At 42.9% G+C, this 14,404-nt stretch overlaps 1 protein-coding gene and 1 long non-coding RNA gene across 2 annotated transcripts in view; one reads left to right on the top strand and one right to left on the bottom strand.

The window, feature by feature from the left end:
* The window catches only part of UST (uronyl 2-sulfotransferase), a 301,480-nt gene that overhangs the window by 162,260 nt on the left and 124,816 nt on the right, over positions 1-14,404 (bottom strand). The gene's annotated exons all lie outside the window — the stretch shown is intronic.
* Positions 1-14,404, top strand: part of LOC149873237 (uncharacterized) — a 36,533-nt gene that overhangs the window by 6,345 nt on the left and 15,784 nt on the right. The gene's annotated exons all lie outside the window — the stretch shown is intronic.

The raw sequence follows: 14,404 nt of genomic DNA, 5'->3' as shown, positions 1-14,404 counted from the left end.
GCTTGTACCTGCATTACAATATGCGTTACCACAATCAGTCAGCCCTGACTGTTTCAGCAGAAAAGACAAAGAGAAACGTTCTCAGAATGTTATCTAGCTCTGGAGATGGCCCATTACAGGCACAGTTGACAATGCTGAAAGGACAATTTCAGGGATGCTTGGGCTATAAATGTTTGATTGATACATTGTTTGAGGGCCAGATTCTAATTTCACCCATTTAAGTGCATAGGTAGGCTTTGGTGCCTAAGAGTGAATTTATTCCACCCTGTTTGAGTCCCTGAACAACTTATTACAGGAAGCAGGTGGATACTCCTCTTTGTTATTTTTTGTATGACTCAGTTGTAAGGGCCAGAGAATTGCATGTTATGAAAGTAGATGCATTCATGAATTTTTGGGGACTTGAGCAGGGTAAAAACAGGCACATAAAGTCACTTGGATGTTCAATAGGTAGGAAAAAATCTTGCCTTTAGACTCCAAATTCACCCATCTAGCACCTCTCACCTATGTAAAAATTAATGATTAACCTTTTTCTGAGAGAGAGGCAGAATAAATCTTCTAAGAGACTGAGTATGAATTGGGCTTTAACAGCTATGTTGAATGTAGAGTTTAGTTGTTTCCAACTCATAAATGGATTACTTGCTCCATTCTGAAACACTGTTTAATGAACTGGCATCTCTCTAGTGCCATAAATAAAAGACATTCACGGGAGCTACTTGATGGGATCTCAAAGGACCCAATGGTGAAATAAGTGACCTGAACCAAACCCACAACATAGTCCTGTGTAGTGTAGTACAATTTGAATAGAATCTTCTTCCTATCAACAAGGTCAGACAGTAATTTCTTACAAGGAACATTAGTCTGTTTCTAACAACAATTGATTGACTGTAATATTACCTTTGATGGAAAGGTAAGAGGTTTTATCTGGAGATTTGGGCATTTGTGTAGTAAAATGTATTTTTCGTTTTTGTCTCAGTTTAATTTTTAATGTTTTGGATTATCAAAATGAGTCTTCCTACATTTGTGTCCATAATAAGGTAGAAAGTCCTAACACTTTATCTGAATGGTTTATTTGCACAGGGCCACAGGAAATATGTATTGATGTATTAATTCCTGGTATTATTTTTAGGGAAGGAAATAATACTAAGCACTCATAGCACTTCATACTCTCAAAGTTCTTTATAATCATTAAGTATTTCAACCGAGTATGGTATTTGAGAATAGGAAAAATGTTTAACACCCCTCCCCCCAACAAAACAAAACAAAAACTGTATGCTAAACACTGGATATTTAAGTTAAGGGGAAAACTATGCGCTGAGTGATGAAGAACAGCTATTGCACTATATTTTTCTCCAAAACAGTTATGTTACAAAATGGGATTAGGTATGGATTGAAAGTAACCAAGGGAATCATGAGAGAATCAAGGAAGACCACTTCAACCAAATCATATGTAGGAAGACACTAGCTTTAAAAACAAAGTGCAAGAATGTAGAAAGTAGGGTAATAAAAACTTGAATTTTTAAAGGTTTGCAGAACCAAGGGGCAAGACACAGCAAAATCACAAAGGCCCTTATTATAATAACTGAAGTGAGAAACTGACAAGAAATTGCTACAGACCAGATCGATAGTCACTGAAACTTTGGAATATTGACCAGCCTGAGTAATGGGTATAATGATTGTAAGAGCTTTGAGAGTATGAGCTTCTCAAGGTTGTTGGGGGATGAAGGTGACCTCCTGTGCCAGCTGTTGTATATGGGAGCAGCAGACTCTACTTTTAGTTCCTTTTTTTGAAAAAAAGTGCCAGGAGAAAGAAATAATTGATGATTTTTTATTAATAGTTACACAAGGGTTTCTGCTGCTGTTGGCATATTAATATTCTCTTAAACAAAATTAGTTTTTATATACAGAAACATCTGCTCCAAGTTCCTTCCCAGTAGTCATGTCTATAGTCCTGCAGCTGTTCCAAGAGAGAGAAGAAAACACATTGAATGTAATTTAACAGGTCAACTTTGGGAGATTTTGCTTTTGTCAACCACAAAATGAAGTAAAAAAAAAACCCAGTGGTCTCAAGCTAGCTCTGGATCATAAATCTTTTAAGTACTGTACATCCTGTTATAATTTCAACCCTCTCTCATTAAAATACCATTATGCAATTATGCAGAATTCTTGGCCAAAAGGATAGCAGTGTTTACTTTCTCCGTGTGCTCTTTTCCAATACATTAAGAAACAAAAGTTTTCTTTGCTAGGTTGGTTAGCAAAACTAACTTCCTATGCATTCTGCAATTTTGGTTTCTTTAACACCATTTACAATAAGTTCATTACCTCCAGCCCTTTCATTTACAATATGCTATAACCTCCTTAAAACACCTTCTAGGTTTCAGTGTTGGTCATCTGGCAACTCCTTAAAGGCAAAAATTAATTAATCATTATTTGCTTCTCTACTTTTCCTATTGTACCTCTCTTCAAGGATTCAATTAGGGACGCTCTTAGTTGTGCCAAACACAGGGCCAATCTGCAGGCTGAACCATGCCCACAGGCTGGCCCCATGTGCCAGATCCAGTCTGCAGGGCTGGTCCAGAGCAGGTGCTGCTTGCAGCATGTGTGCTGGCTCCAGCCTGTGCATATGTAGCACACACCTGCCCCAGCCCCAAACATGACATACACTGTGTTTTAGATTCAGCAGGTGGGGTTAGTCTGTGGGCTTGATCTGGATCAGCCCCAGACCCAGTCCAGGGCCAGTCTGCCACAGGCACTGCATGAAGTGTGCCCCAGACCAGTCCCAAGCCATCTGTAACCCAGGACAGATGAGTTTCATGTGCCAGTATGCACTGCATTGTAGCATGTAGCACTGTGGGCTAGATGATATGGTTCTGTGCGCCACATCTTTCACACCCCTGCACTAAGCTGCATCATACCTTTCCTCCCTCCTCTGGACCCTAGGCATTCCAATGAACTTGGATCTACAAAGAAAACTGTAACATATTTTCATTCCACCAGCTTTCATAGATTCATAGATATTAGGATCAGAAGGGACGTCATCGAGTCCAACCCCCTGCCCTGGGCAGAAAAGAGTGCTGGAGTCAGATGACCCTAGATAGGTGCTTGTCCAGTCTCCTCTTGAAGACCCGCAGGGTAGGGGAGAGCACCACCACCCTTAGAAGCCCATTCCAGATTCTGGCAACCCTTACTGTGCAGACGTTCTTTCTAATGTCTAACCTAAATATCTCCATCAACATGTGGCCATTGTTCCTAGTTACTCCAGGGGGTGCCCTCATAAATAGAGCATCTCCTATTCCCTGCTGCACTCCCCTGATGAATTTATAAGCAGCCACAAGGTCACCTCTCAGCCTTCTCTTGTGAAGGCTGAAGAGGTTTAGGTCCCTCAGTCTCTCCTCATAGGGCTTTGCCTGCAGGCCTCTGACCATATGAGTGGCCCTCCTCTGAACCCTCTCAAGAGTCTCTGCATCCCTCTTGAAGTATGATGCCCAAAACTGGATGCAGTACTCCAACTGCAGCCTGACCAGTGCCGCATAGAGGGGAAGCATCACCTCCCTGGACCTGTTTATCACGCACCAGCTAATGCATGATAAAGTGCAATTAGCCTTGTTGGTCACTTCGTCACACTGATGACTCACATTCATCTTGGAGTCAACTATGACTCCAAGATCACTTTCCGCTGCTGAGAAGGTCATCCCCAGCCTGTAAGTGTGTTGGTGGTTATTTTTGTCCATGTACAGCACTTTGGACTTACCTTTGTTGAACTGCATCCTATTTTGTTCTTCCCATTTTTCCAACCTGCCCAGATCTGCCTGGATCCATTCCCTACTCTCTGGTTTGTTAACTTTGCCTCATAATTTGATATCATCTGTGAACTTAGACAGGGTGCTCTCCACACCCTCGTCCAAGTCACTGATGAAGACATTGAATAGCACTGGTCCAAGGACCGAGCCTTGCGGGACTCCACTGCCCACACGTTTCCAGGTCAATATTGACCCATCCACCACCACCCTCTGGGTGTGACCCCTTTCACTGATCTCTTACAGTTGTCTAAATTCTGATTTTCCCTTTGGGTTTTGTCGGTTGTTAAAGGAAAACTGGTGAGAAGTGAGTGTGTGCTACTGATGTGCATTCTACAGTACACATATAAAACTGTCCTATGAGTCTTACTTCTTCTGTCTTACAAGGCACTCTGTTCTTTATCTCCAACAGGCAAAACCAAGCACATCACAAACTTGTTAAAAGACAAATTGGTCATCATAGGAAAAACTGTAATGAAGAGCAATTGGATAAAATACAAGGAATTTAAAATCCTTAATGGCAATATTAGAATATATTTAAAGATGGAGGTATAACAATGTAGCCAGGCACCTAGATGTAATGGGTCAGGTCGTGGGCCACCTGACATAGTGGATAAGCTACCAAAGGAGGGCCAGAGACAGGCCAAAACACAGATCAAATCTGGGGTCAGGAAACAGTTACCAAGTTACCAGATTCAGGGGAAATCCAAAAGCAGGATCCGAATCACATGCAAAGTCAAATATCAGGAGGCAGAATCCAAAATACCAACTCCAAGGGAAAACCCAGAAGCTGAATCCAGAAACAGTGAGCGGGGTCAGGGAACAAGAAGTACTAGATCACAGAGGCTTGTCAGAGTAGGCCTTCAGCAGCAACCGTTGCCTGGCCTTGGCTGTCAAGCTGGAACTAAATGGGAAGTCGTTGTCCCCGTGGGCAATCAGGAGGCCCAACAGTGTGGCCCACTAGGCAATTAGCCCAGGCTGAGCTGCCTGGTAAGACCCCCTAGCACCAAGGCAGCTGTGACACACAGGTATAGCAGCAATGTCTAGCTTCCACCATGCCACCAATACAATTGCATTGCTGTGGCAACAATGTTTTTTTATGCTGCCTTTCTCCTTCCCCCGCTCCCATCCAAGTCAGTCACCAGTGGCTCAGTCACCATGCCTTAGTTATATTGCTGTTTAAAGATATTCACCCACAATAGATTTGACATTGTGCGCCACGTTAATTTTAGAAAGACAGAAAAAGAGCTATTCTGCAACAGATTTTGACCTTAGTGTGAAAACGATTCTTAAATTGTACAAAGACACTAAGAAATCACAGAAGGCTAGTAGTGGTTTTCAGTGCAAAATGAGGTGCAGTTTGGATGCATTCATGACTAGTTTGCCTAAGGTGTTTCTTCAGACCTTAGTAACAGCCCAGCACTTGCTTTGTAGCAATTCAAGGACAGCATAACTTTGCTATCAAATCACAAGTACAAACAAGAATTTTTGGAGCCAAAAGGCACAAGTGTACTGCTGTTCTCTACTGTAGCCAGTTAATACCAGCAACAAATTGCAATTCTAACTACTTCACAGGATAATGCATGTGGTGCCAAGCTTGCTTTATGAAAAATGCTTTTTTACATTATATCACGATTTAGTAACAGTTTCTGTTGAGAGACCACTGGTTCCAATATAACCTGCTGAAAATTTACGTCAGATACTACTTGGAAAAGCAGTTGAGATACTGCTTGGAAAGTTAAACTATTCAAAGGGAACTCTAAGTGGAGTAGTACCGTGCTATTTGGAATTTATAGGCAATTACTGGAATGAGCAATGAGGGCAGTTAAAAAGGACATGGATGTACTCTAATTCACCTGAATAGTGCCCCCTTTCTAGCCATCATTTTACACTTCTAACTAAACTCAACTAGAGGGATGAAGTTCATAGTTACAAGACCAATGAATTTCACCAGTATTAAAAAAGTATGCACAACAGACTATTTTGTTCGTATCTAATTCATTACATGAGCAATTACAGAAAAAGGGTGCTTTCGCATATCGTATGTCCTAATCTCCACAAACGCAGGACACTCACTAAAGAAAGAAATCACTTTTATTCTGAGAGTAAAATACCTCAAGATGTAGGGCCTGAATCTTCTATGTAGCCAAGATGCATTTCACTCAGAAAATGGGCATGGGATCAGAGGCAAGGCATCTCCTGTCACCTTTCTGCTTTCCCAGTCCCACAGCCAGTTTTATCCTTGGTGTACCAGTATTCTACTGGCTGGGGATTATTTGACAAAAAAAAATCATAAAACTGCATAAGGCTAGTGGGATGTACAAAAATGGTCCGTGATAGTTGTGTGGATTTTTAGAGTACTCAAACTCAGTGAGCACCTAGTAGATCTCTGTTAGGCAAGATGAAGGATTCTTCTACTAGCAAAGAAGCCGCCTTATTATGCTAAGAGAGAAAGCTACTTAACTACTATGCTAATTAGACCAAAAAGTGAAACCCAAATGCCATGATATACATGTAAACATACTACATGCTTACAGCTATTAATTATGAAGAGTATTAGGTATGACATAGTAGTACAACTCTTCAAATCCTACCTCCAATATTACTAATTCTTAACAGTAAAGTTTATTATAGGGGCCTTTGTTTTTACCCATCTGTGAAATGCTATCATCCTCCCAAAGATCTAGACTGGAGAGGAAGTATTTGGTAATCACCCATGTGATATGAGCTACAGATCACAAGTTTGCAAAAGAATACAAACATTCCAGGCTCATGTAAAAACTATCAACAGAAAAAGTCTGCACTATTTCATAATACACATATTTCCATTTTGAACCTAGTCCTATAAATGTGAATTCATTAATCGACCTTTCTGACAGATGCATTACTTCCTCTGAACGGGGATATCAGAATTTACGGCTGTAGAACCCTATGGGTGATGGATGTAATGTCTGGAAGTAATAGCTGCTGTTAGGCTTTTCCAAAACAATTGTCAATGATGCTTGACTGGTTAATGTCAAACACATTTTATTGTACTGAACAATGCCATACAATAGGATCTATGACAGGGAGATAAAAAGTGCTATTAGTATATCAGAGAACCATAAAACATATTCTGATTTAAAGACTCAATTGAGTGATGATCTGGATTTGCTCATTTTCATTCCTTTCATTGTATGGCAAAACTGACAGTACTCACTCATCATGTACTCTAACTTCATTAGACTATGTGCAAAAGAAGTTTTACAAACTACAAGGTCACCTCCTGTAAGAGTAAGAACAAAACCAGCTCCCTTCTTTCAAAGTGTTTTAAAGACCTTTTTGAAGAACTAACAGAGTTCTGTTACACAAGGTGTACCAGGATGCCTGAGGGCCATGCAAAGACCATTTTACATGCAACATGTAGCCCATTTCTGTCACAACCTTCGAGGTTCAGACACACTGGCTGGGGAATGAGGGGAATGTGTCTAAAGGTTCTATACACAGATTTAATCATAGCTCCAACAGGGAGAGAATAGGGTAATTAAGCAAGCCAGTTATTGTGAAGCCGTGTATGGAGCAGCTCTGCAATATACATTTTTTATCTTCTATTTGGGTATTTACTTATTCCCTGGTTCAAGAACATGGATTAGGTGCTGGATTTGGGCCAAATCCAGAACTGCCCTGTGCAACATAGTGAAAAAACACAATACTAGATCCGGACAGGTATTTCATCATATGGAGAGTTTCACTCACTCCATTATCATCAGTTTCACTAAGTCCCCAACTTGACTGTGGCTGAATCATAGCAACATCATTCTTTAAATAATACACAATGGTATATATTTTTCACTACAGCTTTGTGTTTGGATAGTTCTACCAGTTAAAGCAAAGTACAGGTGCAGCCAAGTTGGACTGTCTACCCTCAGCTCTGAGATTCTGTTTCTCTGTCTCACATACTTATTATGCACATTGGCTTTTGGGTCAAAATATGATAGTCACTGCAGGCCACATAAAAGAGAAGCATGTACACGCAGGAACCCGGAATGCTCGTTTCTGATCAGAGCTTGTGGCAGGCCAGTAGGGGGCGCTCCTGCGTTGAGCCACCCACCTCCCTGTGCCCGCCCACCTTCCAGGCTCCGAATGCCTCCCTAGGGGTGCCTTATGCTCAGCCAACCCCTCTCCCGGAGCACACTTGCTAGTCTGGGGGTAACATCACCGTCACCACCCCGAGAAGGGACTGTCTCGGCCCTGTGTCCTCAGGGAAACACAGGCCTAATAGTCCGATGGGTACTTGACTCAGTACAGGCACTTGGGGCACTTCCCCAAGTCTGGGGGCAAAAAGTAAAGTCTCCCTTAGTCCACAGACATAAGGGGTCTCTTAGGCATAATTTAGACCCAGCCCTCAATAAGTCTCCCACACCAGTCAAAAAGGAGAACTTTATTGATTACAGGGGGTAGGGTAAACTTGGGTACAGGACTGAGCAATATCTTAGAAATCCTAAAGAGCAAACAGTCTGGCTGAGGTAGCCTTTTGATCACACATCTGAGTTACTGCCAGCTAGATATCTAATCAGATCTCGAGTAGCTTACTCACATGTATCTTCCAAAGGCAGGTGAAGTTTCCCTTCGGAGGCAGGCAGTTCCTTGCTCATGAGTTTTGGGGTGAGAGAGAGCTAGTTTCAGATGGTAAGGCTTCTCTGTGTCCCCCGCATGGCTGCTGCTTCACCTCATGGCCGAAGAGACTGCCTCCTAGCCCATCCTAACTTATATGGCCCCTCTGACCTCATTCACCTGGTCCAGTGGAGGTCAGCCCCAGTTGGCTGTCAGCCAACCAATTTGAAATACATCATCTGTTACCGGGCAGATTCCAGCTCACCAGGTAGATGCCCCTCACCCAGGTAACTGATGCCAGTCACTAGGCAGAGGGAGCAGGTTTCCCCCCTCCCTCAGGAATGCAGCCAGCTCAGGTTACCTCAGGAGACAGGCTGAGGTGTGAATCCTTTGTGCTGGCCCATCTAATCACATTGTCACAGGGCAGAGATTTTGGGGAGAAACCAAGGTGGCTTTCTGCCACAGAGCTATTATTTTCAAATCCTTCTTTAGCTCACAGGAAGACAATATTCGAATGCTTTGCTTAAGCATCAGTTAGATTCTACTTATGTATATTAGTAGAAGCTGCAAAGATAAACCCTAAAGTTTTGCAAAGTTTATAAGAGCTTTTGGTTACTATGGAAATGTAACCAAAACTTTATTTACAACAGGGCAGAGTATGGACAACTTTATCAAATGTACTCAATATTGCAGCAATGTGTTCTTGTTTTGTATTACAATAACACCTACAGACTTTATTCAGTTCCCAGGTTCCCAGTATACTAGGTATTAAGCAAACGTATTAGGTGAAAAGGTTCTCAATTTTCCAGTGCTTCTTACATGCCGATATCTGCTCCATGAGATTAGTCCTCTTTAATACATCTTACTCCTCTGCTTTCTAGGTTCCCTTGAAGAGTTCAAGTAATCTCTCCCTTATCGACACTAGGGCTAGGGACAGACATTACACACAAACTGATTTCAGTGATCGCAAACTAGTTTAAACTTGTAACAGAACAGATGTTCAGTGCACATAAACCAGTTTGAAAACAGCTGAAACCAATCTGAGATAAACCTGGTTGAATGTAGTATCAGACTTAATTGATCTGGCTCAAGCTGGTTTATACAATGTCTGTCCCAGACCCCTTCCTTGTTTAAGTTACATCACAGTCCCCAGGATCCCAGCATGCTCTCAGATCTTGGCAGAACTCTGCTCCACAGCAGAGCTGCCCCTCCACCCCCTTCTGCACCCTGGTCAGAGCTCTGGCAGAGACTTGAAGGACAGCATGCTCCCTTCCCCCCACCCCATCACCACTTGCTGCTTAAGCAGAGATCTCTTCCCCTTCTCTCCCACAGAATGGACCATAGCTACCATGTGGTTACTAGCTAACGCTGCGTAAGGCTCCAGCAGAGACTGCAGACATAGCAGGGTCTGCCTGGCTTCCCCCTGCCTTACTACCCCTTAGTGCTCAAGGAGAAAATCCCCAATCCCTCCCTCTTATCTCCCACAACACAGACCCCAGCCCCACAAACGCTAGGCATGTGGTGTGCTAGCTAATGCTGAGAAGTGTCTGTGTGTGTTTCTCTCTCCAATTTCACTGGGGCAGGCAGACAGAACAGTAACTGTTTAGGGCTGTTTGAAGCTAATCAACAGGTCAGCCAGTAAGCTGTTTCAGAAGTCTGAAGTAATGGAGAGAGGCCATTGTTTTGCTAATCCATGTGATAAAGACTGTTATCCTCATCAGCCCTCAGCTGGCTTGCTTGCCTGTCAGTTTGCTACAGACAGTATGAAGAAGCAGCGAGGGAGACTGAAAAGCTCTGTATCATCAACAGATGCATGCACAGCATCCCCCCCCCCCCACCCTTGCTCAGACTGCTAGACCAGGGCTGGGGGCTGGCAACACTCCCACCCCTTGAGCAGCCAGTGGGAAAATGCCTGGGACCATGCAGGCAGACTTCCCTAATGAGAGAGTCCTGCCAGGGCCTGGCCATTTCCCCTTTAGCTCAGCTCCCTGCAGAAGGGAAAGGAGGGCTGCTCTAGTGCCCCTGAGCTTCTAGCCTGAGCCACTGCAGGCATGTGCCTGAATTTCCTCAGTCCAGACAGAATGTCTGTCTAGTTTCAAGTCAGTTCAGCCTAGTCAGGTTAGACTAGCCTGCAAAGACTGAATCAATTCAGGCTCAGGTTTTTTCAAGGTCTGTCCCTAGCCAAAGACATCTGTCAGAAAATTTGGTTCATTATCATACAGATCTCAAAATAGGAGAGATTAATGAGCTCTAAATCACTTCTGTTTTGCTTTCCCATTGCAATAACAGAAACTGTACCAAAAAACAGGGGGTGGAGAAGACAGTGGCATACTGTGGCAGAGGAACAAACCCTCATATTACCTCAATGGTAACAAGAAAAGGATTAGATCACATCTGTATGTGTATACTGTGATGATAATTTGTTTGTACATTATAGCACTGTACTGTAACACTGCAGTATAACACTTAGTATATTACAAGTTAATTTATCTGGTATATATCTGGCTGGAATGTACATATAACTGTGTAACTTCAAAATAATTACTGTACAGCACACTAAATGTTGTGTCAAAACAAAGACATAATATAAAACATTCAGACATACAATTCACTTTGAGTTACATGATCAGTTCTAATTACAGTTATCAAGAAGCGAAACCTAGAGCCTAATTACAGTGGCTTGTTCAAAGGGTTTGAAAAGTGACATGACAATTTAACTGTCAGGTTAAGCAGTGGGAATTTTTTTTCCTGACTGTTCGAGATGATAACAGTTGACAAGAATGATTTTTAGATGAAATCCAGACAGGCAGAGTAAGGCCATTTCACAGTGAAAATGCATTAATGAGAAGACTGTTCAGTGACTCAGCACATGTACACGTGAATTCCAACAGCAGCGACACTTCTCTTTCATGCAAAATGTCGGAGCTTTCTCAACAGCAGTTTGATCTTCAGTTAAACTGTGTATCATTTTGGAAAGATTGGCTAAATAATTTATAGTACAAACACTTCAGATATGCAGATACAAGTCAAGATACAAAATACAAACCCATGGGCAGGCAATTATTTTGGCTGGAGGGCTACTTTAGGGATTTTGGTGAGCTGTTGCAGGCTGGGAAGGCAGACTTGGCCCAGCATGGCAGGGGCAACTGAGCCTTTCTGACACAGGCCCATCCATGCTGCACCCACCACCAGGGGGATCTCCATGGAAGCCAGCCAGGACCCTGGTAGGCAGGTCCCACTCAGCCAGATGGATGAGGTGGGACCACAAGCAGGCAGGGAGAGGTGTCCAGGAGCAGATTGGGCAGGCAGGGGCCAGAGCCGGGATTGCGGGCTGGTGGCAGTGCAGGGCCAGAGCCCAGGGCAGAGCTGCGAAAAATGCCCTGTCCGTGGGGTGCCAGCCAGTTTCCATGGAGACCCTGCCCACCTGTTCTGTCCAGCACTCCTAGTGGCGGGCGCAGGGCACATGGGCCGGGGTGCCCAGGCAGTAGGACCAGGTCTGGAGGTGGCAGCTGCCAGAGGGAGCGACTGCCACAGGAGCTGACAGGAAGTGGAGTCCAGCCACCATGCCATCCCCTCCCTGCCACCCACTTGACAGTGGGAATATCTGCATGTGCCATGGCCTGAACTGCTCCCTTCTCCTGGGCCGGGAAGGACCGAGGGACCTGCCATGGGCCAGATAGAATCTCTTGGTGGGCTAGATCCATCCTGCGGGCCATATTTTGGCTACTTCTGGTCCTACTCCATGTTTACCATGTCAGCGAATCTACTGTTTATTCTTCTAATAAAGGCTTGAAAAAAAACTACAAGGCTATTTGGCTACTACCCCCTACCAGCCAGGTTAACTCTACCACAATCTGCCCAGGGGCTCAATTCTTCCTAAACAGCATCTGAGCAAACAACCCTCTTTGGTGGCTTCATCTCTTAACTGAGAAAATCAAGTTCATAATGGAAATTTATTTCTCATTCTGCAGCTCTCTTACATAGGGTCAGAGATATTCAGAGTCTCTCCATATGCGTTATGGAAATGAGACTTTAGAAGTCAAAAGTGAAATGTTTGCTTTTAAAAGACCTACATTTTCTTGTCAGTATGATTCTGTGTCATATTAGAACATGTCAATGCAATCTTTCTACCTTCTTTGGGCACTTAACACACGCAGGGAGCCTGCTCCAATGCATTGTCAGAGCACATAAAAAATATACTCTGATAGCCTTGTAGGTGACATGCATCAGTGGCACAGTGTGCCACCACACTGAGAAAATGGTGGTGGTGCACTTCGAACTAAAACACATTCAATGTGCTTCACTTCAAAGCACACTGCTGCCATTTTGTCAGTGTAGAGACATGCTGTGCTGCTGATACACGCGATGCACAGGTGCTTTTAATTAGAGCAGCTCATTAATTAAAAGTGCCTGCAGTGCTACCTCAGGAGCATGTGTAAAAATGCCCCTAGTGTCTGAGTGAAAAAGGTCATTAATGAAGGGAATATGGGCTAAAGAGTTATATAAATATTTTTAAAGTTGTTAGCAAACCAGGAGTTTATTTTGGATCCTCTTCTGTTTCTACGGTCCCAGACAGAAGCAGAGGTCCAAAGTGTCCTTTCCCTTGAATCTGCAGCAGACAAGACAGTTTCTATGCCATGGATGTATTTGAAGATGACAATGGCTGTGCCCAGAAACTGCACATCTCAGCAAGATGTCTCCTCAAACTCATCTTAAGCAATTCTGAAGCTCTGAAAACAAAGAATGACCTAACTTGCAGGTTAACTTAAAGGGGATGCAATTGAAATAGGTAAAAAAACCCCAAAAAAACAAAAAACCCCCTCCAAAAGTAAATAAGCAGACTATTGCTAAGCCTTCTCCATTCCCTCTTGAATCACACAGATCCACTGCCTGAGGCACCAACTTGCCCAGTTCTACAGCAGCCCAGGCTGCAGACTGAAGTGGCTGCTAAAACAACTAAACTTCCTGCTGAAGCTGATCAACTCTAAGGAGGAGACTAGACAACTTTCTATATAAGGACCGGAACATGCTGCAGAGCTAACTCAGGAAAACTGCATAGGATGGATAGATTATTGGAAATAAAGCAAAAGTACAAAGCCATCCGATGTGTCCCTTTCCTTTTCACCTAATGAGGGATTTAATTGGGAAAAAACCCCTAACTTTTTTTAAAATCAGCATTTCAAGATTTGGCAGCTAATCCATTCAGAAGGACATGTTAAAAAAAAAGTCCTGTAAAGATCCCAAAGTACTCAGGTAAATTAAATGAAAAACAGGAGCACAGGGTACAACGAATACCAGGATTCTAGATATACCTACTTTTATAGTTTGAATTCTTAAGCTTGTGAAAATAAAATGTACCGGCTAGAAACTGAATAGTTTCTGTGATATGTTCAAAGCCTTTCCAAAACTGTTCAAAATCCATGCAAACATTCCTATCAACCTTGGATCAGGTCTTCATAAAGGATGCAAAAAAATGCTTGGTCTCTACTATGGTCTTGTAGGTGCTACTGGAATAGCAATAAGAAGTCAAAAAAGAAAAAGAACACAGGAAAAATTTTACTGCTGTCCAAATAGTCAGTTCCCAAACTCATGGCTACACACTTCAGCACATTTTCCCTTGCTCCTTTTAAATTTCATGCAACACAAATAATGCAGTATGTGCTTGCATATTTCTCATGGCCTAATTCCTCAATCTGTTACGCTAGTTTTAGGTATGTTGTTAGTGCTGTTACAATAGTGTAAAACTGATGTAAAAATATGAATCAAGCCTACAGCGTTTTGTTGCAGCAACATGAAAGTATTTGCAATTTTTAAACAAGTTACCCTTTGAATGGTAAGAGCAGAGCTGTATGTTGGTGAAAGACACACATTATTTCATGGGCAAGTTGAAGTGGGCACTGTGGTTGATAAATTCCTTGTGCCAGGATAACGAATAGTAAACCTAGAACTGTAGGAACCATCTAGAACTGTAGGAACTGTAGGGCAGGGAAGGACCCCAACAGACAATTTGGTTCTCC

Source organism: Crocodylus siamensis, chromosome 1 (assembly GCF_052110815.1).
Source record: "Crocodylus siamensis isolate JL-2025a chromosome 1, ASM5211081v1, whole genome shotgun sequence".
NCBI classification, from domain to species: Eukaryota; Metazoa; Chordata; order Crocodylia; family Crocodylidae; genus Crocodylus; species Crocodylus siamensis.
This window is presented reverse-complemented; position numbering and strand designations above follow the sequence as displayed.